We start from the raw sequence: 23,491 nt of genomic DNA on the forward strand, positions 1-23,491 counted from the left end.
CTCTTTACGGTTTAACCACAATCTGCCTTTCTCGGTTTATCCCATCATAATTTGCAAGCATCTTTTGGGTATCTGCTGTGTCTGAGGCACTGTTGGTGTTCTAAATATTGTAACTTGTTTTTGTAAAGAAAAGATATCGAGTTGGTAAGGTAGGAATCAGAGGCACAATTGATCAACAATTGAGTTGAGTTGTTCCGGGAAGGCCTTCATGGTGGGGAAGGGTGGAAACAAGCCATCTTTGGAAAGTTGCAGAGGTTATGCACTGTCCAACACTGGCAGGGGCTATCATTTATATAAACTATGGTGTTCACAACCTGTTCAACCATGTGTGCCCCTCCTGAGAACAAAATAAGGAGAATTTTCTAGGTAAAAGGAGCCGCATGGATTAGGCATGAAATTTGTATATTATGTTTAGGAAGCATGAGTCCAGTGATAGAGTGAGAGGTGGATAGAGAGCAGATGTTAGAAGGCCTTGAATGAGAGGCAGAATAATTTTATTTTGCAGGCAGTGGTTAGCCATTGGTGGGTTTGGGGTGAGTGGGTTATGTATATAAAATAACGAATGTCTTGAGTTGTGTACCATGAATTAGAGATAGGGGAGAGTGGAAACAGGAGGATGAGTTTGGAGATGTTTGCAAAAAGAGGGAATGAGAGCTTGGATTGTTTTGAGGTGGTGAGAATGGAGAAGAAATGACAACTCTGGGAGATATTAGGTAGAATCATAATTAATCCAGGGCATTGGAAGTTTACAGGCATCAGGGACAGTTTAAGTGGACTTCCAGGAGCTGGGAGCACTCGTTACCACCTCCAGGCCCCACTTGTCTAGTCTGGCCTGCTCACTTGTTCCTGAACCACCTGAAATTTGTCCCTTACTATGCAGTCCCTTTCCTCTTGAAATTGAATCATCCATCACACCCAGCTCAGATTCTATTTCTCTTTTGAAGCCTTTCCTGACTACCCTGGTAGATGTGATGTTTTCTCCTGAATTTCTTGAGGGGTTGTTTATTTGTATTACTTATTTGGCATCTGTAATATCTTTCCTAGCATGGTAGTTATTTTTTCATATAACTATGTCCTAACTCTTAAGCTAGAGGAGATGAAAAGCCCTAGAAGGCAGCTAAATTCTCTTATACTATTTATTGTGACAGCATCTTTTAGAAAAAATTATTATTCAGGCACAATAAATATCTATTGTGTATATTACATTTCAAAATATAACCTCCGAGGAATATATCTTCCGTTGCATAGACTGAAGAGCTGTGCAGAGTAAGGCTGTGGACTTCAAGTGGTGGAACTTTTAGTTGAGGAGGATCAGGAGGAGGGGATCCTGTGCTAGAATGAGAAAAAAAGTCTATTAAATCAAGGAATAATTATTTATCAAGTACTTATTGCCAAAAGGAATAAAGAGAAGCATATGATTTCTTTTTATTAACTGCTGAAATTTTAGAATAGCACACAATCTGAAATTTGGAAGAAATCTTGAGAGGTTTTCTAAATCAATGATTTGAAAACTTTTTGTGTATGGATATAATCCTTTTAAATTGGTTTGTTTTGGAAGCTTAATAATCATATACGTAAATAATGGTTTAAAGTTCAAAAGCTACAAAAGCAAGCCTTTCTCCATCCCACAGGCATTCATTTCTTTTCCCTAGATATAACCAAAGTTACTAGTATTTTGTGTGTCATTTCAAGGACATTCCATATATTTACAACCATGTCATATATATTTACAAATAACAAAAAAAAATGTGCAGTAACTCTTGAAACTTGCTTTTTTTTAACTAACCAGCACGTCATGGAGCTTATTCCATACGAGTAAATAAAGAGCTGCCAATTCTTTTATGCATTATTCCATTCTATTCTATAGAATTCCATTCTATTATGCTTACTATTCCATTGTATGGCTGTCCCATAATTTCTGGATGTTTCATTTGTGTTGTTTCTTGTCTGTAGGAAACCCTGTAGTGAATATCCATGAATATGTACATTATTTTGCTTTTATGAAAGTGTATTCATAGGATAAATTCCTGAAAGTTAAGATATTGGGTCAAAGGGCGTGTGCACTTGTAATTTTCATAGAAAATTCCAAATTGCTCTCCAAAAAGATTATATCACTTTATACTCCCACCAGCGATGTGTGAGAGAGTGTGGTTTTTCATACTCTACAAAGTGTTATTATACTTTTGATCTTTACCATGCTGAAAGGTTGAAAATATCTAGTAGCTTTAATTTGTTTTTGCCTTATTTTGAGTAAAATCGTGCATCTTTACATATACTTAGGAGTCATTTATCTTACTTTTTTCTGTACGATTTATACCTTTTGCTTATTTTGTCAATGACTTTCTTAGTTTGAAGATTAAAAAAATATATTAAGAAATTAGCCCTTTGTTTATGAGTTGCAAATATTTTGTTGTCTAATTTAGGACTCCATTAAAAGAAAATTACAATGGCAAAGAACATAGTAGTTGTACTTTTAACGTCTATTTATTGAGAAAAAATACATAATGATTTAAAAAAATCGTGACTTCTTACCATTCATCAGCCATTTTTGACTCCTGCAACTGTGCCGGACACTGGATATGGAGGTACATAAGACAGGGTTCCTACATATGACCCAGCTATCCCACTACTGGGTATTTATCCAAAGAACTTGAAATCAACACTCCAAAGAGATCTATGTACCACTATGTTCATTGCAGCATTATTGACAATAGCCAAGATGTGGAAGCAACTCAGGTGCTCATCAACTGATGAATGGATAAAGAAGATGTGGTATATATATACAATGGAATACTACTGCCATAAAAAAGATGAAATCATCCCATTTCTAACAACATGGATGGACTTCGAGGGTATTATGTTAAGTGAAATGAGCCAGACAGAGAAAGACAAACACTGCATGATTTCACTCATATGTGGAAGATAAAGAAACACGTGGATAAAGAGAACAGATTAGTGGTTACCAGAGGGGGAGGGGGTTGGGGGTGGGCAGAAGGGGTAAAGGGACACATATATATGGTGACAGATAAAAATTAGACTGTTGGTGGTGAGCACAATGCACTCCATACAGAAACTGATAGATAATAATGTACTCCTGAAATTACACAATGTTATAAACCATTATGACCTCAATGAAATAATTGAAAAAAAAAGACAGAGTTCCTACTCTCATGATGGACTAGTGGCAGTAGTGGGAGGTGGGGACAGACAACAAAGTAGGCAAAAAAATAAGAATTTCAGATAGTGAAAGAAAGTCAAATATGGTATAGAACACAGCAGGAATGCTCCTTTGCACAGGATGTGACAGGAGTTGAGACCTGAATGATGAGAAAGACCTAGTCTTGGAAGAGGGAGGGAAGAGTGTTCTGGACAGAGGGAACAGCAAAGGCAGAGGCTCTGAGGTGGCAGTGAGCTTGGCTTGTCTGCAGAACAGAAGGAAGGCCCATGTGGGCTAGCATTTAGTCCACGGGCGGGAGAGGGGTAGATGAGGTTCGAGGGTAGGCAGGGAGCTGTCAGGCAGGGTCTGTGTGCCATGGGAAGGAGTTTGGATTTTATTCCAAGTGTGACAGCGAAGGCTTTGGAAGGTTTTAAAGCAGGGGAAAGATATGATCTGATGTGTTTTGAAAACACCACTGACTGCCAGGTAGAGAATGGACTGAGGGGGCAATAGCAGATGCAACAAGACCTGGCAGGTGAGAGAACGTGGGGCTTGATCTAGGGAAGTAAGTGGAGATGGTGAGAAGTGATTGGATTTGGATAATATGTGGATTTTTATTATGTTACTAATAATGACTCATCTGCCAATTCTAGGGAGTGTGAGGTATTGTTTATTGAGTGAAGCCGTGCTGGGGTCCATGGGCAGTGGGGTCCCTCTTCCTTAACTGCTTTGGCCCACGTGGAGTGAGCTGTGAATCCACTTCTTTTCTACAGAATCTGCTTCCCATTTTGGGGTATTGTGAGGGGAATGATCTAGAAGAGGGATCTCCTGAGGTCCAGTGGGAGAAGGATCATGGTACCATTTTCCTTTCTGTGTACCCAAACCATCTCATTGAGGGGACTTTCTCTTCTGTTAAAGATATTTGGTGAACACATTCACAACCTTCTTTAGCGAATAATTCTGGTAACTAGTTAATCTTAGAATGATGACGTTCTTAATGTTTTATCTGATTGATAAGACAAACTATAGATTTTTCAGGCAGTTTGCTTTCTAGTAACATCTGAGTATGGTTCTGACACTGCCAAGGAGATTAATGTTCTTTTTGGCATTTTAGCATAGTCATAGTCATCTTTTAAAATTACTAAGCATTGCTGCCTATTTCATAAAAAGATGCTCTATGCTAGTCAAAACTTTGAGAAAGATGAGTCAGATATAAACTAGTTATCCCTTTTGCTTTTTGGTCCCCTTTGCCTCTGAACTTCTGTCCCCTCAGTCAGCCTCAACAGCAGTGTTGTCTTTTGAGTTTTAAATCTCTTTAGCATGCAAAGTCTTGCTGTAATTTTAATCTATTCCTTAGAAATTATGTCTAAAAGTTGCTGCATGTTGGAATTTTGATCATTAATTTGTATTGCTTTGTGTCGTGATGGTGAGACTTTGAGGAGATGTAAAGATGTTTAAATTTCTTGCAGTGTTATTTTAAGCCCAAGTTTAAAAAATGAAATAATCAAAATGAAACACCAGGTAAAGGAAATTTAAAAATCAATTGTTTTATTTCTATTGCGTTTTGGGTCAATATTTTATAAATTCAGTAGGTTTCTAAGTACTTTAAAAATAAAAAGCAGTGTTTGAAACTAAAGATGAAAGTCTCAGTGCTTTTACTTTGCAGATAAGGTGGATATTTTCAGAAGCCGGTAATTAATAGATCTCTGATAGAATTGAACATAACCCAGAACCTCAGTTAAAGTCTGTACTTGCACGGTGGACTGTTTCTGTTAATATGTGTACAGGGTTTTTCTATCTGCTGCCAGTTTTAGAATTCAGTGGAAACTTTCTTTTGTCTCTACTTTTTCTTTAATCAAAGTGCTTATTTTCTCCTTTGTGATAAGCAAGTCATTTTCAACATTATTCTTTTTATTTTTTTTTAATGAAAACTTTGCTCATTGGGAAGAAGTATGGTTCTAAGTGTTACGAAGTGAAGAGTGAACATGCCCCTTTCTCCTCAATCTTGTTACTCAGTTTCTGGGTATTCTTCCAGAAATATCTTATGCACGTATAAACACACACACACACTCACACGTGTGTGTGTGTATAAATTATACATACTTATTATATACATGTTTTAAAATTTATAATTTGGATCATTCCATAATCTTGTTTAGCAATTTGCTTTTCTCACTTAAGATTTTGGAACTCTTTCCATATCAGTTCATGTAAATCTTCCTCATTCTTTTTTTTTTTTTTTTTGGTGAGGAGATCAGCCTTGTGCTAACATCTGCCAATCTTCCTCTTCTTTTGCTGAGGAAGACTGGCCCTGGGCTAACATCCATGCCCATCTTCCTCCACTTTATATGGGACACCGCCACAGCATGGCTTGCCAAGCAGTGTGTCGGTGCGCGCCCAGGATCCGAACCTGCGAACCTCGGGCCGCCACAGCGGAGCGCACGCACTTAACCGCTTGTGCCACTGGGCCGGCCCCAGAATCTTCATCATTCTTAATAAAATCTGTATAGTATTCCATTGTATGGAAAGGCCACAATTCATTCAACAAATGTCTGTCCTATCCATAATAGTAATGGCTGTAATAGTCCATATTTATTAAATACTTAATATATGCTAATCAGTTGTTAAGTTTTTACACGTAGTTTGTCATCTAAGTCTTATTACAATCCTATGAGGTGGTACTGTTACTATACCCATTTTATAACTGAGATTTAGATAGGTTAAGTAGTATGTCAGACTCACATAGTGGGTAAGTGGTGACCTGGCATTTGATTCCCACATCCCTGTTCTACTTTGTTTGACTGTAGTTTTAAAAATATGCTCATAGTGGTATAGAACACTATCTTTTTCATATATCTTTGCACAGTGGTGTGAGTGTATATGTTGGATAAATTCCAAAGTGGAAAAATAGCTGGGTCAAAAAGATTGTGTTTAAAAAATTTTTTTGACAGATTTCCCTGTAAAATATGAATGAAATTCAGTACTATTCTTTATTAATAATAATAGCCATTATAATAATAATGCAATTAATAATGAATAGAATACTAATATTAATAACATTTTAATAGCAGACATTTAGAAATAATCTCCTTTTAAAAAATATAACAGCTTTATTGGGGTATAATTCACATACCATAGAACTCACCTTTTAAAGTGCACAATTCAGGGCCGGCCCCATGGCTTAGTGGGTAAGTGCGTGTGCTCTGCTACTGGCAGCCCGGGTTCGGATCCCAGGCACACACCGATGCACCGCTTCTCTGGCCGTGCTGAGGCCGCGTCCCACATACAGCAACTAGAAGGATGTGCAACTATGACATAAAACTATCTACTGGGGCTTTGGGGGAAAAAAAAAAGGAGGAGGATTGGCAATAGACGTTAGCTCAGAGCCAGTCTTCCTCAGCAAAAAGAGGAGGATTAGCATGGATGTTAGCTCAAGGCTGATCTTCCTCACAAAAAATAAAAATAAAAAAAATAAAGTGCACAATTCAGCCACTTTTAGTATATTCACAGAGTTGTTCAACCATCACCATCCGTACTGTTTTAAGCATTATGTTCTGGTGGTGTGTTTGAAGGAATATAAAATATGTTAGAAGGCTGGAGCCCAAGAATGGCTAAGAAAGGGACCCAGGCATTTTGGCTGAGCAGGTGAATCAGACAAAGCAACAGGCAACGCATCTGTGTTTGAATTAATTAATTTGTTCATGAACTGGTGGGTTCTATTGGAGTGTGTGGGAATAGTTATGTATATTTAATGATTTTCTTAGCCTGCGAGTAGCAAGGACTCCTCAGCTTTTGACTCTACTGGCACAGGGAAGTATATAATTGAGACAATCCTCTGACTTTCTTACCCAAAAAAATGTCAAAAGGAAAAGATTTTGGTGGAAAGAATCCAGAACTCAGAGTCAGGAGACCACCCTGGAGAGTTAATTCAATGCCCTACTCTGGGCCTTTTTTTTCCTTCTTCTTTTTAAAACCACTTTATGGAGGTATAATTGACATACAAAATGCGGTACATATTTAATGCATACAAGTTAATAAGTTTGGAGATAAGTACACACCAGTGAAACCATCTCTACAGTCTATGCCATAAACGTATCCATCCCTTCCAAAGTCACATCTTACATTTAAAAAATGCAAGAACAAGGTCATCCTTAATACTCATACCTTTTATACTCTGGTCATTTTAAGTGGGGATATCACACAGAAGGGTCAAGGAGAGAATGAAGACCGAGCCCTCAAGAGGAAGCTAAACTTACCTCTTGGTCTTTCCATCTTAGGCCCCTTCTCACTGTCTGTCTTTTCTTGAGGTTGCTTGTGAGTATGTCTTAGCTCCCTTTTAGTCTAGAAGTTCTTTGAAAACAGAAATTCTGAGTTTCACAACACATAGCTCAATGCCTTACACATAGGTAGGCACTCAATATATATTTTAAATGAATTATGCATGTGAAAGAACCATGCAAATACAATAGCATTTTCATTTTTGATAGGAGAGTGTGTATTTATAAGTTGTCTTCTACTTATGAACATGTCGTATTTTCAGAAATCAATTGCAAATTGGTTTTGTGGCTCTCCATTCATTAAATTCGACAAACATTTATTGAGTGACTGCTGTGTATCTGGGACTGTTCCAGGTGCTGGGGAAATGGCAGTGAACGAAACAGAGTCCCTGCCCTCAAGAACCATCTATTCTAATAAATAAATATATAACAGATGGTGATAGTGCTATAAAGAAATAGGGGCCAGCCTGATGGCGTAGTGGTTAAGTTTGCGTGCTCCTCTTTGGTGGCCCAGGGTTTGCAGGTTCAGATCCCAGGCACGGACCTAAACACTGCTTATCAAGCCATGCTGTGGCAGGCATCCCACATATAAAGTGGAGGAAGATAGGCACGGATGTTAGCCCAGGGCCAATCTTCCTCAGCAGAAAGAGGAGGATTGGCAACGGATGTTAGCTCAGGGGTAATCTTCCTCACCAAAAAAAAAAAAGAAATAAAGCAGGATAAGGGGTTTACAGAGTAAGTGTGAGCTGTGGTCAGGAAAGGCCTGTCTGATAAGGTGAATATGTCTGAACAAGGACTGGGGAGGATGTAGGAGACAGCATGTAGCTTTCTGGGCCAGAGAGTTCCAAGCATAGAGCACAGTAAGTGCAAACCCCTGAGGTGAGTGTGCCCTTGGTCTATTGGAGGAACAGCAAGGAAGCAGTGTGATAGGGAATTGAGGGTGAAAGTGGGGAAGTGTAGATCTTGTAGGGCCTTATGGATGCACCAACTAAAAGGATTTATTTTTGATAGTCTTCTTTTATAAAAGATAACATGGTAAGGAATTTGGATTTGCATCTGAATGTGGGTTTTGAGCAGAAGACATAATTTGACTTGATTTTAAAAGGTCACTCTGGCCCCAGTGTGGAGGACAGACTAAAGGGGTCTGAGAGCCACTGAGGCCAGTTAGGACCACCGTTTCACTTCGACACTCAAAGGGCTTCTTTGAGTCCTGGGTCCAGCTAGCTGACGGCCATGTTGGTCCAGGTTGTGGTGGCAGGGTTTCCTTTTTCATTTTCTGGGTAAAGATAACTGTTGTAATCGGCCAGGTTTACTCCTGCCATCATTGTATGACAAGGGTCTCTGCTGTCTCCCACACCCTCTGTTGCAGAACTGGTGGTGGTCTAGAGCAGGGGTGGGCAAACTATGGCCTGCAGACAACTCAGGCCTACTGCTTGGTTTTGTACAGCCCCTGAGCTAAGAATGGTTTTTACATTTTTTATTTTTTTGTTTTTCTTTCTTTCCCCCCTTTTTTTTTTGTGAGGAAGATCGGCCCTGCACTAACATCTGCCAGTCCTCCTCTTTTTCTGTTGAGGAAGACTGGCCCTGGGCTAACATCCATGCCCATCTTCCTCCACTTTATATGGGATGCCACCACAGACAAGCGGTGCATCGGTGCGCGCCCGCGATCCCAACCGTTCGCCGCAGCGGAGCGTGCGCACTTAACCGCTTGCGCCACCAGGCTGGCCCTGGTTTTTGCATTTTTAAATGATGAAAAAGAAAATCAAAAGAAGAATACTGTTTTATGACTGAAAACTATCTGACATTCAAATTTCAGTGTCCATAAATAGAGTTTTATTGGAGCACAGCCACGCTCATTCGTTTACATATTGTCGGTGGCAGCTTTCTCGATACTTGGGCAGAGTTGAATAGTTGCAACAGAAACTATATGGCCTGCAAAGCCTAAAACATTTATTACCTGCCCCTTCACAGAAAAAGTTTACCAACTCCTGGTCTAGAATGGTCTTGTCACAGGTCTGGGCCTGTCCAGCTGTCCACCCTCAGACACATTCCTTCTCTAAGCCTGAGTTTCCTTGTTTGTTAAATAAGGACTGTAATAGTACTGATGTTATTGAGGATCCAGGATCGAGGATGGAGGATGATGCTGATTCTTGTCTTCTAACCAGCCTGATGCCAAATGCTGCCCTTGAATCTCAGTGAGGCCCACCCTAACTCACAGATTGTTTCGTTTTCCCAAAGTACTTCCCCTAACCAGAGCTTTTTATTCAATCACAGGAGTTCTGGTAGAGCAGAGACTTTTCATTAGTATTTATGGTTGGTGTGGGAAATCAAGTATTTATAAGTTAGGGACTGTATTAATTTCAGATTACAGATTTATTTATGTTTAATTGAGATCACATTGGTTTATAACTTTATATAAATTTCAGGTGTACATCATTATATTTCGACTTCTGTATAAATTGCATTGTGTTCACCACCGAAAGCATAGTTTCTATCCGTCACTGTACACATGTGCCCCTTCACCCCTTTTGCCTTCCCCCCACCCCCTTCCCCTTTGGTAACCACCAGTCTGTTCTCTCTATCTATGTGTTGTTTGTTTATCTTCCACATAGGACTGAAGTCGTATGGTAATTGTCTTTCTCGGCCTGACTTATTTCGCTTAGCCTAATACCCTCAAGGTCCACCCATGTTGTCGCAAATGGCAAGATATTGTCTTTTTGTATGGCTGAGTAGTATTCCGTTGTATATATATATATATACACGACATCTTCTTTATCCATCCATCGGTTGATGGGCACTTAGGTTGCTTCCAAGTCTTGGCTGTTGTCAGATTGCAGATTTAGATTTAGATTTACCAATTTACTCTGAATTGGTGTCTGGGAGGGGGCTGGAGAAGGCATGGATGATCAAAACTGGGATTCACAAGACAGGTCCTATTAAATCAGGGACTGCATTTTTGTAGCATATTATTAAAAGTTTATGATTTTGTAGGAAATAAAATGGGAAGTACGTTTCAAAAAAGGAAGTGAGTCATATTTATTAGTATACAGTATAACTCAGTCGGCCTTGAGGTGTAACCAAGACAGCCCTTGCCCTCCAGTAGCTTCCTGTATAGTGGGACGAAGAGCCAGGGAGTCATTGATGATGAGAAGGTGAGATGGTGCCGCTGTAGAAGGGAGCACAGGTGTGGGAGTAGAGCTGGGGCAGCCTGGGGTGTTGTGGAAGGGCTTCCGGTGCAGCGTCCCTTAAGCCTACACTGCATTCCCTGAATGCCAGGCACAAGAACATAGTGGAAGTGGCAGTGGCACCAAACTGTGTTAGTAGTGGTTGTATTCTCCACCACCACGTAGTCATAATTAAAAAAAAAATTTTTCACCTAAGAATATCCTTGCCAAAGTAGTCAAAAGTATTATATTTTGACTCTTAAATATATATTTTTAAATATTTTATGTGATGAAATGGGAAGTTGCAGAAAGCACTTCTACTGTATATTGAAACACTGTGTTGGGGCCGGCCCCGTGGCTTAGCGGTTAAGTGCGCGCGCTCCACTGCTGGCGGCCCGGGTTCAGATCCCGGGCGTGCACCGACGCACCGCTTCTACGGCCATGCTGAGGCCGCATCCCACATACAGCAACTAGAAGGATGTGCAGCTATGACATACAACTATCTACTGGGGCTTTGGGGGGAAAAAATAAAAAAAAATAAAAAAAAAAAAGAAATACTGTGGCTATCTCAAGGGAAAATACTTGTGCAATTGGATGAGTTACAAGCTGAACTAGTGGCTTTTTTTCATGAAATATTTTTATTTGAAAGAATGACTGACAAACCATGGTTATTCAGACTTGAGTATATAGCAGACATTTGCTCATAAATGAACAAGGTGAGTCTGTCACCTCAAGAAAATCAACAGACAATATTTGTTGCCAATGATAAAATTAGAGCTTTCAAATAAAAATTAGACTTTCAGAAAACTTGAATCTGCCACTGTGTGCTTACCAGTTTCCCAATACTTAACATTTTTGATGAGATTGGTGGTGATATTAATAAATGTGATTTTTAAAATATTATAGAATTAAATGTGTTAACATTTGGAAGATCTGCATAATTCAGTAACCAATACATCCTAAATGACCAATATCTGATGTTACAAAACCACACTTGGGCGAAAGATCCACTGAGTGTCAGAGGGACCAATGGATTTTAATGTAACTGAATACCAAAAGTTCAGTGATATTATTTTTTTCCACATTGCAGCTAATCTTTAAGAAACTACCACTTTTTGAGTTTTGGTGTAGTATCAAAAAAGTATGTCCACAATTATCAGAAAAGGCTGTAAAAGTACTCTTCCCATTTCCAACTATGTATTTTCATGAGGCTAAATTCTCTTCATATACTTTAGAACAACATAGCACAACCTATTGAATGCAGAAACAGATATAAAAATTAGTTGTCCTATATATATATGTATATATATATTTTTTCAATTCTCTCTCTCTCCCTCCTTCCCTCTCTCCCTCTCCCTCTCTTTCCGTCTTTCTCCCTCCCCTCTATCTTCCTTCTCTCCCTCTTTCCCTCTGTTTGTCTTAGAATTCAATAGTGACAAGGTTGTCATAGTTCTGGAAATGTATTTACACATCATTTGAATTGAAAAAAATAAATCAATCTATTCCTTAAGAAAGTACATCTGATTTGAATGATTGGTTTGACAGTGAAGATTGACTTTGCAAATTCAGTTACATGGTGGGCCTTTTCCACAAGCTGAATAAATGTGCAGTTCCAAGGTTTTGGTGAAAATATATTTAAAGCACATGATAAGATACAAATATTTAATTAAAAATGTTATATTGACAAAGAAGTATTGAAATACTTTAATATCCCAACCCTTTCTAATATTACCAGATTTAAAACTGGTGGTTCAAAGATGAGTCTTGGTCTAAGTGTTTTTTTATGCAGTACCTCCCAGGAAGTGAGACAGTGAATGACTCTAAGGATGGGCAGCAAATCCTTTTGCAAGTTAGTTGATTGTCAACTTTTACTTTTAACAAATTTGAAGAACATAATTGGTTTCACAGCAGATAGATCATTAAAAACAGAATTTTTTCCAATTTTTAATTTTATAATTGTCAAATCTATAGGAAAGTTGCAAGAATAGTACAATGAACAGCCTTATGTCTTTCACCTAGATTCACCAAATGTGAAGCTTTTGCCTTATTTGTTCTATCAGCATCATCATAATTATTATTATTTTGCCTCATTTGTTCTATTTATCTATCTATAATTGTTATTATTACTTGGCTGAAAAATTTGAGAGTTGGTTGCAAACATCTTAACACTTCATCTCTAAGTACTTAAACACGTATCTTGTAAAAACAAGGACATTTTCCCATCTAACAATGCAATGATCACACTGAGGATGTTATTTAACGTTGATGTTTTTGGAGACTTTAGGCCATTTGTTTTGTAGATGTCCCTTAATTTGAACTAGTCTGATGGTTTCATCATAATTTTATTCAAACCTTCTCTATAGAAATGCTACCTAGGTGTAAAAAGAATTTTTGATAATAGATGATAATAGATCACGATGTGATATTTTTTGCATATACTTGGAAGGAGGTAAAAGAATTGAATAACATTCCTATAATATGCCTCCTTCCATTTTCCTCTACTTATTCAAGTAAATAAGGATTCTCAGCCCTTTTATCTGTAAAAACAAAAATAGGAATAGGAGTAGAAATGATGCTGAATCTATGTCATTCTACCAAGAAGAAATATTCATTTATTAATTTGGATGTAAAATATCCAACTGCTAAAAAGGCACAAACTAACTGAAAAGAAAAAAACTATCCATTTCATTAAAAGATACAGTTCAAATAAAATTTAATTATAAGATGCAGTTAAATAAAATTAACACAGATTATAGGAAATTAAATTATGGATTCACAGGAAATCAAGAAAATTAGGTATAAGCATATATTTTTGTTATACAAAGATACATACAGAGAAGTATGATAGGAAGTTTAAATTTTTCAAGCATAAAGATATATTACATTAGGGCCGGCCCCGTGTCTTAGCGGTTAAGTGTGCGTGCTCTGCTACTGGTGGCCTGGGTTCGGATCCCGGGCGCGCACCGAGGCACTGCTTCTCCGGCCATGCTGAGGCCGTGTCCCACATACAGCAACTAGAAGGACGTGCAGCTATAACACACAACTATCTACTGGGGCTTTGGGGGAAAAATAAATTAAAAAAACAAATTAAAAAAAAGATATATTACATTAGAGCAAAATTATTTGGGAGACGTGGAATGGAAATAGAAGTTTTATGAGAAACAGTTAACAATGTATGATTCTGTTAAAGAAGCATTTGTTAGTGTATTTTTTTAATGAGAGTTGATGGGTTGTATCAAAACACTATAATATTTGGATTCATTAGATAGTTTTACAAAGTGAAGTATCAGTTTCATTTTTAAAATGTCAATATGTACAACATGCCAGAATTTGCATGCTTTGCAACTATTTTAACTTAAAAATTGTCAAGTGTCAAAATAAAAATGTCCGAGGGGGATACATAGTTTTTCTAATTTCTTTCAGGGGTCACATGAGCAAAAAGTTTGGGGACCACTGTGGTGAAGTGAGCTAGAGGCAAATAAGAGCTGCAGGGATGGTTTTGGGGGACAGATTGCTATAGGTCAGTAAGTCAAGATAGTGTCACGAAGTGTTAGGAGATGAGGACAGTCAGGGTGGGGGCATCAGGTTGGTCAGCAGCTCCCTGAGTGACATGTTAAGTACCTTTACCTTTATAGGGAGGGGACGGGATGCAAAGGAAGCATTTAAACCCTAAATAACAATACCAAAATGCCTGAAAGACAACAGTAAGCTTTTGGCTTTTATAAAATGTTTCTTCATAGTACACTTGATGACGGGGTTTTATCCACCCTTTTATTCGTTTACTGATAATGTGCATTCATTTGTGATCACCAGGGATATGGTCGTATGGTTACATGATAGGATGTAATATGTTTTGGAGAATACAGAAGCATTTCCCTTTTTGTCACTTTAAAGGAACCTTAGTGAAGCAGTATGGCTAGTCTGCGTGTCATCTTGTGAGCATCTTCGCGTATGTGTGTATTTCCTTGTGTGTGTGAATGGGAGTAAGTGAAATAAATATTACGGAGTTCCCCGCTATATGCTAGCAATACATGAATTGCCTTATTTAGACAAAGCCCTCTGAAATTGTTAGTATGTCAGGTTACAGCTAAGGCGGTGGAGAAGTCAGGTGACGTGCTATAGCTCACAGAACGTCAGAGAGCTGGGAATCAGCACAGGTCTGCTTCCAGAGCTCGTCTGTTTGGCTGAGACTCCAGTGCTTTCCGTGGAACAGCACCGCTTCTTTGGGTGTGTAGGTGATGTGTGGGGAACTTTGTCTCTCATCTCAAGAACCAAATTAAAGACCACCGAATTTAATTGATAGTTATTTTTGAACATTTTGAACATGTCATTTAAGAACAACTAAGGAAAGAGCAGAATTTTTCAGTCTTTATAAAGATAAAAATTAAGTTTTACTAGTTAACAGTACAATATACAATGGACTTTTAACACAAATTGTCCCCAGTTCTCAATCTGTATAATTTATTTAAATGTTGGTGCTTTAAGGCATTACAGTGAATGTTCTGAGGATTTTTTTTTAATATGAGACTACTGAAAATAAAGCATTAAAAAAAAATGTAGAATTCCTTATGCCAATCAAAATGTGTTTTCCTTCAAGACAACTACCAAAAACTTAAGAAGCAGAACAAATCAATCTCTGAAATAAAAGAAACACATATTTTACAAAAAAGAGGAAATTATGCATGAAAACCATTATAAAGTCTTTCAGGCATGTAAAAGAGTATAGATTATATAGTACAATGAACACCTGTGTACTTACCACCCAACTTAAGAAATAAAATATAAAAAATGCAGTTGAAGAGTACTGGGTGCCTTTTTCCCATTGAAATTCCTTTCTTTTCCATAGAAATAGCCACACTCCTGACTTTGATGCTGTTTCCATGCATTTTAAAATGCTTTTAATATATGCTTATATGTGCACATATGTATCTATGCATAAAATATAGGGTTGTTTTGCATATTTTAAACTATTTTTATAAATGGTATCATCAATGGAATCTGCAGCTTGTCTTTTTAGCTCAACTTTATGTTTTTGAGTTTTGTGCCTGTTGATATCTATAGCTGTAGCCTTTCATTTTAACTGTAATGTAGTAAGCATTGATTTATTTGTTCTTCTGTCAGTGGAAATTTTGCTATTACTGTAGAGCTGCAGTGAATAGTTTTGTTCACGTCTCAGTGCACACCTAGGAGAATTTCTTTAAGGTACCTGCCTAGGACTGGAGTTGCTATATTGGAAGGTATGCACATCTCTCCTAGATGTTAATAGCTCTCCAGAGTACTTGTACTGATGTATTCTCTCTCCAGTGGGGTGAAGAAGAGTCCCGTTGCTCAATCCTTGCCATTTCTACGTGTTGTCAGACTTTTAAAACTTTTGCTAATCTGGTGGGTTTGAAAAATATCTCATGTTTTTTTCTTTTAACATCAATTTTATTGAGATAGAATTCACATAAAATGAAGTACACCATTATTAAGTATACAGTTTGATTGACATGTGACAAATGTATATATCTGTGTGATTACCATTGCAGTCAGGATATAGAACATTTCTTTCACCCCAAAGAAGTTTCCCTATGCCTTATTGCCTTAGCCACCAGTTTCTGTCACTGTACTTAGTTTTGCCTGTTCTAGAATTTAACATGACTAGAGTTGTATAGGATGTACTTTTTTATGTCTGGCTTCTTTTCATCAGCATAATGTTTTAAAAGATTCATCCATGTGTTATTTGTGTTGTGGTTCATTCTTTTTTTTAAAAATTTAGATGTAATTCACATAACAAAAAAATTTAGATGTAATTTAAAATTCACCATTTTAAAGTGTACAGTTTGATGGTTTTTACTGTATTCACTATATCATGCAACCATCACCACAGTTCCAGAAAATTTCATCACCGCAAAAAGAAACCTCCTACCTCTTAGCAGTCACTCCCGGTTTCCCCCTCCTCCTATCCTCTGACAACCTCTCATTTACTTTCTATCTGTACAGATTTGCCTGTTCTGGACACGTCATCTAAATGCAATTACACAGTATGAGCCTTTTGTGTCTGGCTTCTTTCACTTGGATGTTTTCAAGCTTCATCCATGTTGTAGCATGTGTCAGTACCTCGTTCCTCTTTATGGTTGAATAATAATCTATTGTATGATTATGCCACATTTTGTTTATTATTCGTCAGTTGATGGACATTTGGATTGTTTCCACTTTTTGGCTTTTATGAATAATGTTGCTATGAACGTTTGTGTACAAGTTTTTGTGTGAACATATGTTTTCATTTCTTTTGAGTAGATACCTAGGAATGGAATTGCTGGGTCATATGGTAACTCTATGTTTAACTTTTTGAGAAAAGTTCATTCCTTTTTGTAGTGTTCCATTATAAGAATATACCACAGTTTGTTGATCAGTTCACAATTGATGGGCATTTGAATTGCTTCTTGTTTAGTAATGAATAAACCTGTTGTGAACATTTGTCTACAAGTGTTTTTGTAGACAGTTTTTTCCTCTTGAGTAAATACCTAGGAGTGGATTTGCTGGATCATAGGGTAGATATATGTTTAATTTTTAAGATACTGACAAACTGTTTTCCAAAATGGTTGTACCATTTTATACTCCCACCAGCAGTGTATGAGTTTCAGTTGCTTCTCGTCCTCACTTACATTAAATATTGTCAGTCCCTTTAATTTTGGCTATTCTAGTGGGAATTTATGGTATCTCACTGATTTTAATTTGCATTTTACTGATTACTAGTGAAGTTGAGCATCTTTTCATATAATTTTTTGCCATATGGATTTCCTCTTTGTGACCTGTGTGTTCATATTCATTCCTCATTTTTCTGATTTTTTTTCTTAATGATTGTACATCCTGGGTACTGATTTCTGTGAGTTATGTGCATTGCGAATTTCTTCTTCCAGGTGGCTTGTCTTTGCTTACAGTGTTTTTTGGTGTACAGAAGTTGTTCATTTTTACATAGATAAATTTATTTAAAATATATGTATGAAAATTTGACTTTTACCTTTCAAATTTGGTCTTGAATCTACCTAATATTATTTATGATGTGAGGAATATAATTTTATCTTTTTCATATTGATAATAGTTTCCCCAGTGCTATAGAATAGTCCAGTATTTACCGCACTGGTCTGGAGAGCTTCATCTTCTGTGTGTCTCATCTCTGTGAGTATGTGGACCTGCTTCTGGGTTCACTGTTCTCCACACTGCTTTTCATTGCCATCTTTCTTTCTTCTTCTTGCTGAATAATACCAGGGGCGAGATTTTATTAATCTTTTCGTGGAACCAGGTTTTAGTTTTGTTCTCTTTTTTGTATCTTTGTGTTCTTTTTATTATTTATTTTTTGATCTTTATTATTTTCCTGATTCTTCTTTCTTTTCCCCTCTCCTCTTTAGTTGTTCTGTTTCTAAGTCATACAAAATTTGCTCTAATGAAAACACACAGGAAATTTTTAACTCATTGACTGTAGCGTGTTTGGGCACATCAAAAATCCATCTAGGGCATTGGGGCCACTGCCGCACCTTTTCCCAGAGTGGCTGTACCATTCTTATGCCTACCCACAGCATACAAGAGTTTCAGTTCACACCCTTGCCCATGTTCGGTGTCAGCAATCTTGTTAATTTTAGCTATTCTGTTGGGTGTGTAGTGATATCTCATTGTGGTTTTAATTTGCAGTTCCCTGAGGATGAGAGTGTTGATCATCTTCTTCGTGTACTTCTTGGCCTTTTATATATCTTATTATGGGAAGTGTTTGTCCAAATACTTAGTCTGTTCTTTTAAAAATTGGGCTTTTTGTCTTTATTATTGAGTTTTAGGAGTTCTTGGATACCAGTCCTTTGTCAGATAAATGTTTTGTGAAAATTTTCGTCTTGTCTCTGGCTTGCCTATTTATTTTCTTAATGGTGTCTTTTGCTGTACTGAGGTTTTTAATTTTGATGTTTTCTTTCATGATGACTGCTTTTTGTGTGCTGCGTAAGAAAGTTTGCTCACTGCCAGGTCGCAAAGATGATTCCTATGTTTTCTTCTAAAATCTTTATGGTTTTAGTTTTTATGTTTAGGACTGCCCTCCAGCTCATTAATTTTTGTGTGTGATATGAAGTAATTGTATGATTGTAATGCATTATCTTTATAATTTTTTTAAATCAACACAACGAATACATCATTTTGTCCTAAATGTTTCATGAGACTGATAAAATAGCTGAACTCACTAATGGTAAAACTTATTATACCATTCATTTCTTCAAACAACATATTTACTGAATACCTGTTAAGTGTCATGATTAAGCACTACAGTGACTTTTAAAAAGGTAGACACACCCTCCTTTGCCCCCTAGCTGTGGAGACACAGATAAATGTACAACCATGACACAAGGTGATATGTGCTATGCTAGAGATAAACATTGGCTGGTTAGGGGGACATGGGAGAAACCCAGCCATGCTAGGAACCTGAGGTGAGACTTTCCAAGGGTGGTGATGCTTGAGCTCAGACTTGAAGGCCTGGTTGCTGTTAGCCAAGAATGGGGGATAGATGTACAAAGGCAAGAGGCCTGAGAGGGCTTTCCATTGCTTGGAGCAGATGGTGCAAGGTGGGGAGTGGCGTGATCGGAGCCTTGTGTGACACCATCATGAATTCAGCTTTTATCTGCTGATAGTTGGGAGTTGGTAACTCATTTCTGGAAGTTGAGTATTGCTGCTTTTAGTACTGTGAATGTTTTGTATTCTATGACTGTAGAATAGAACACTTAGCTGCTTGTTTCAGTAAGACCCTACCTCTGGATATTTTAAAATAACCTGTAATTGATTAAATCTTTTGTTTTTACGTGTACATTGGGAGCTTTGTGGGTGAAGAAGTATCATTTATGTTCTGATGTTTGCATGTGAGTATCTGGTACACAGTTATTAAGAAAAAATAACTCAAGTTGAGCTCTGGACAGATTATTCACCTGTAGTTAGAAAATAGCAAATAATGATATTAGCATGAAATACCTCACTTTTAAAAATGTCGTTCTTTTGAAATTTATTTCCTGCGTGGCTCTGTAGGTAAAAATTATTTTGATATCAAAATGATAAAATGCTATTAAGGAAAAGAATTGGGATGACTTTTTATAAGTTGATCTTGTCTGAAGAGGAGGATGGTCTCTTAATATACTTTCTAGTTTCTTAATTCTCTTATTAATGAAGTGCCAATTAAATAAAAAGGGAGTATTATATGGATCATCTAGGTAGTTATATATGGAATGGCAACAGGTTAATTCTCACAACGAGATTGATTTTCTCATAGCATTTAGATGAATTGGTGTCTATTTGCGGCAGTGGCGAAGGTGCTGGGAGAGATTGCTGCAGGATGCAGGGGGCCCACCTGGAGTGGAGAATGTGGGTGGCCTGGGAGGGCAAGTGCTGGTGGATCTGGGTTTCTGTCGCTCTCATCTCTGGGAAGTTTTTTGGTAGTGAGATCAGAGCCACAGATTGTGGGTCTCTCCACTTGTATATGTCCATCTAGAACAAGGTAGTCTTCTAAAAACACATTCCTTAGCCTCTGGTGAAGAAAAGCTACCCTGATATCCCTGACTTTGAGAGCCTTGGGTGAGGCACACACAGAAACACGGATGGTTTCTTCAGAGTCAGCCCAGAGCCAGAGTCCTCAATTAGAGGGTAATGAACATGAGCACTGAAACATGGTGTTGATGAGATGCTTTACATAATTTTGCTCTGAAAAGATTATTTCTGTCTTTTCATCTGTTAAGACAATGAAGAGAATGGTTCCGAGTGGCAGTCTCTTGTAATAAGATTTTTCTGGGTGGTTTTCCTTTCTTCACTTGCCTTCAGTTTAGGGACAGCCTCAGGGTCTCTGCCTGGTTCCCTCTGACCCTCACATCTCTCCGGGAGGTCCGGGACAGTGATGCATGTCTGCTGAGTGCTAGGCATCTGCTCGCATCCTGGTAGCCATGACTCTCTGTGCCCTTCACAGCCAGCTGCTGACAGGGTCTTGTTGAAGGCTTCTGGCCTTCATTCCACTTCATTATATTCCCATCATCTCCCACCAATTTGAGGCTTCCATTTTTCTTGCTTGTGTTATAGCCTCCTGACCCTGCAGTCATCCCATAAGCTCCTGCCCGATGCATATTCCCACAGTACTCTTGGCCTCTTCCTAGCTCATGGGCCTGGCAGCATGTCTGGCACATAGTAACCTCTTAAGAAATGCTTATTGAATGAATGAATCCATCTGTTGCCAAGTCTTTAATGGGTTCCCCTTGGCATTAAAGCTGTAATTTACTTTCAGAACCCATCACCTTTGCCATAAGGCTTCAGTGTACACACCCAGCCATAATTCCTACAATCACCCCCTCTTCCCACTGCACATCTCACTTTGCAGCCAAGTGAGGCTTCCTGTTCTCTGAGCACCATGATGCTTTTCTGCTTCTGTGCCTTTTCTGACCTGGCCCCTCTTCTCCTTTTTCCACTATCACTGCTTTATTTCTGGCCTTTATTGTTGTTTTTGAATATTTTAGTAGTCCCCTGACCAAACCTCTTATTTTCAGTCTCTCCCTCGGCAGAAATGTCCATGCTGCAGACCCAGCATGGCCACTGACTTAGGAGCTTGTTTCCTCATCTAGAAAATAGGGATAATACAATAGTGATGACCAACATGTGGAGAGTTATTATCACTGCAGAGTGATAATAATATATACTTAAAAGTTATTTGAAGAATCACGTAATTAATACTTGAATACACTCCAATTGTGAAAAATTCAACTATTCGTAGATGCTTATGGTAAAAAATGGATTCCTGCCTTTATAATCCTCTACCTGCCCATGTCCCTCTTCATCCTGGAATAACTACTGTTAACAATTTGATAACCTGGCTCCTTTTCTGGGTACATATGTACCTATAAATATAATACGGTATATTTGGCACCAGCTTCAGAGCAGTCATTTCAATAAATGGTACCCATGATTATTGCCATCAAATAAACTTCAGGCTCCAATTTACCTTTCCATCTTTATCATCTGCTACCTCACTTAGGCTTTTTTATTTTTTTGCTTTTTAAATGTAATTGCTTTCACTGGTCCAAGTTTATCCAGCACTTTCCTGCCTATGCTGGTCTTTGCTTATGCTGGTCTTTCCATGACAAATTAAACTGCCACTTTCTCAAAGAAGCCTTCCATAATCCCCTAAATGAAGGAAAACTTACTTTCTTCTGAGCTTAATGTATGTTGATTACAGCATTTATCACTTTCTACATTTTATATTTGAGTTTATGTGGGTAAAGTTGTTGTTGGGAGGGTATATCTTACCTTTCACTAAGTTGTAAATTTTTTTAGGCTAAGTTGTATCTTCTTTTTTTGTTGTTTTGTTGTTTTTTTAAACTTTTTATTTTGAAATCATTTTATACTCAAAGAAGTTGCAAAAATAGTACAGAGTATTCTGGTGTACCCTTCATCCAGCTTGCTCCAGTGACAACATCTTTTATAACAAGTTCTATCTTTAATTCATCCTGATAGACGTCTCTGTGGCTCTGTCGAGTGTGGCATACAGTAGGCACCGATAAGCTTTATTGCATGATGAGTGAATTAATGTGCTCCATGGGCTTAGAACCACATCCAAGTTAATCGACTGTCATCCCATCCTTTCTCCCGACACTACATCACCCTGGCCAGCACTGACCTGTCTCAGGAGACTCAGACTGAAGCCATGGACATTTCCTGCCTCTCTTCATGAACACTTGATTGACCTACCAGGCAGGGAGGACAAGAAAAGTTTCTGGGATGCATGCCCACACCTGGGATTTATTTCAAAATAACACCTGAGGAGGGAAGTGGATACGTGTGTGGATGTGGCAGAATGGACTATGAGCTGATGGTTGATGGGGCCGGGTACTTGGAGATTCATAATACCATTCTGTCTTCTTTTGTATGTAGAATGGTCTCAATTCTTCATCTCAAAAGTTAAAAAAAAAAAAAAACACAAAAACCACTACATTGCCAAAACAGCCTAACCATTTCTTTCTTAGGTTTTGGAATCCATTTCTACTATGTCACACTAGCAGGACAGAGTTCTTAGCAACATATGTGCTACCTCAGGTTCTACCAAAATGCACGTAATCCATGTATTTGGGTTGAAAATGGAATTGATTATTATACCAAAAGGAGTCATAGAAGGTAAGGGTTGTTTGTAGTAATTGCTTGTGATTTTTCACAGACAACACTCTGATCTTTAATGGAGATTTATGTCCAATGGGTAGCTCCCTGTCTCAGCAGAGCAGGTGTTGGAGTCCTTGGATGTACAGTCAAGAACTTGGTTGTTCCTTTGTAGACTGTCACGAGTCCCTATTTATGTATAAAGGGAGAATGTGGATCTGGTGCCTATGTTCCCACAACAAAGGACAGAGGAACAGTAGAAGAGAAACTGTGCTGTGCAGGTAGGAGGTAGAGCCCCAGCTTACTCAGGCAAGCGAGAGAGCTGCATGTTCCTGTCTGCTAAGGGGGAAGTGAAAAAAAGCGAGGGCAGCCCAGTGGAGGTCCACTGGGGAGAAGAGATCCAGCAAAACAACAGCAACCCCTTAAAAACTCCAAGGGGGGAGCCCAGTCCTCCGTAGCCAATCCGCAATCCTCGGAATCCTGATTTCTATTCATCAGTATCCTTACCTTGCCACATATCCTGAAGAAATGGCCATCCAAACACAGGTATGAGTAAATGCAATAATAGCAGGTGAGGAACGTAAGTATACACTGATTACAGCAATAAGGAAATATGTAAATCCCAGCCAGGAATCAATGTATTACATAATCAAGGAATATCTGTTATTAATCTGTCATTTATTAGCTGTGTGGCATGAGCAAGTGACTTCTCTTTGCTTCAGTTTCCTCATTTATCAGTGGGGAAAATAACAAAACCT

At 38.2% G+C, this 23,491-nt stretch overlaps 1 protein-coding gene across 1 annotated transcript in view; it reads left to right on the plus strand.

The window, feature by feature from the left end:
• Nucleotides 1-23,491, plus strand: part of KCNG3 (potassium voltage-gated channel modifier subfamily G member 3) — a 38,636-nt gene that overhangs the window by 2,906 nt on the left and 12,239 nt on the right. The gene's annotated exons all lie outside the window — the stretch shown is intronic.

The sequence above is a fragment of the Ceratotherium simum genome, chromosome 11, assembly GCF_057802395.1.
Source record: "Ceratotherium simum simum isolate JZ-2026a chromosome 11, ASM5780239v1, whole genome shotgun sequence".
Taxonomy (NCBI): domain Eukaryota; kingdom Metazoa; phylum Chordata; class Mammalia; order Perissodactyla; family Rhinocerotidae; genus Ceratotherium; species Ceratotherium simum.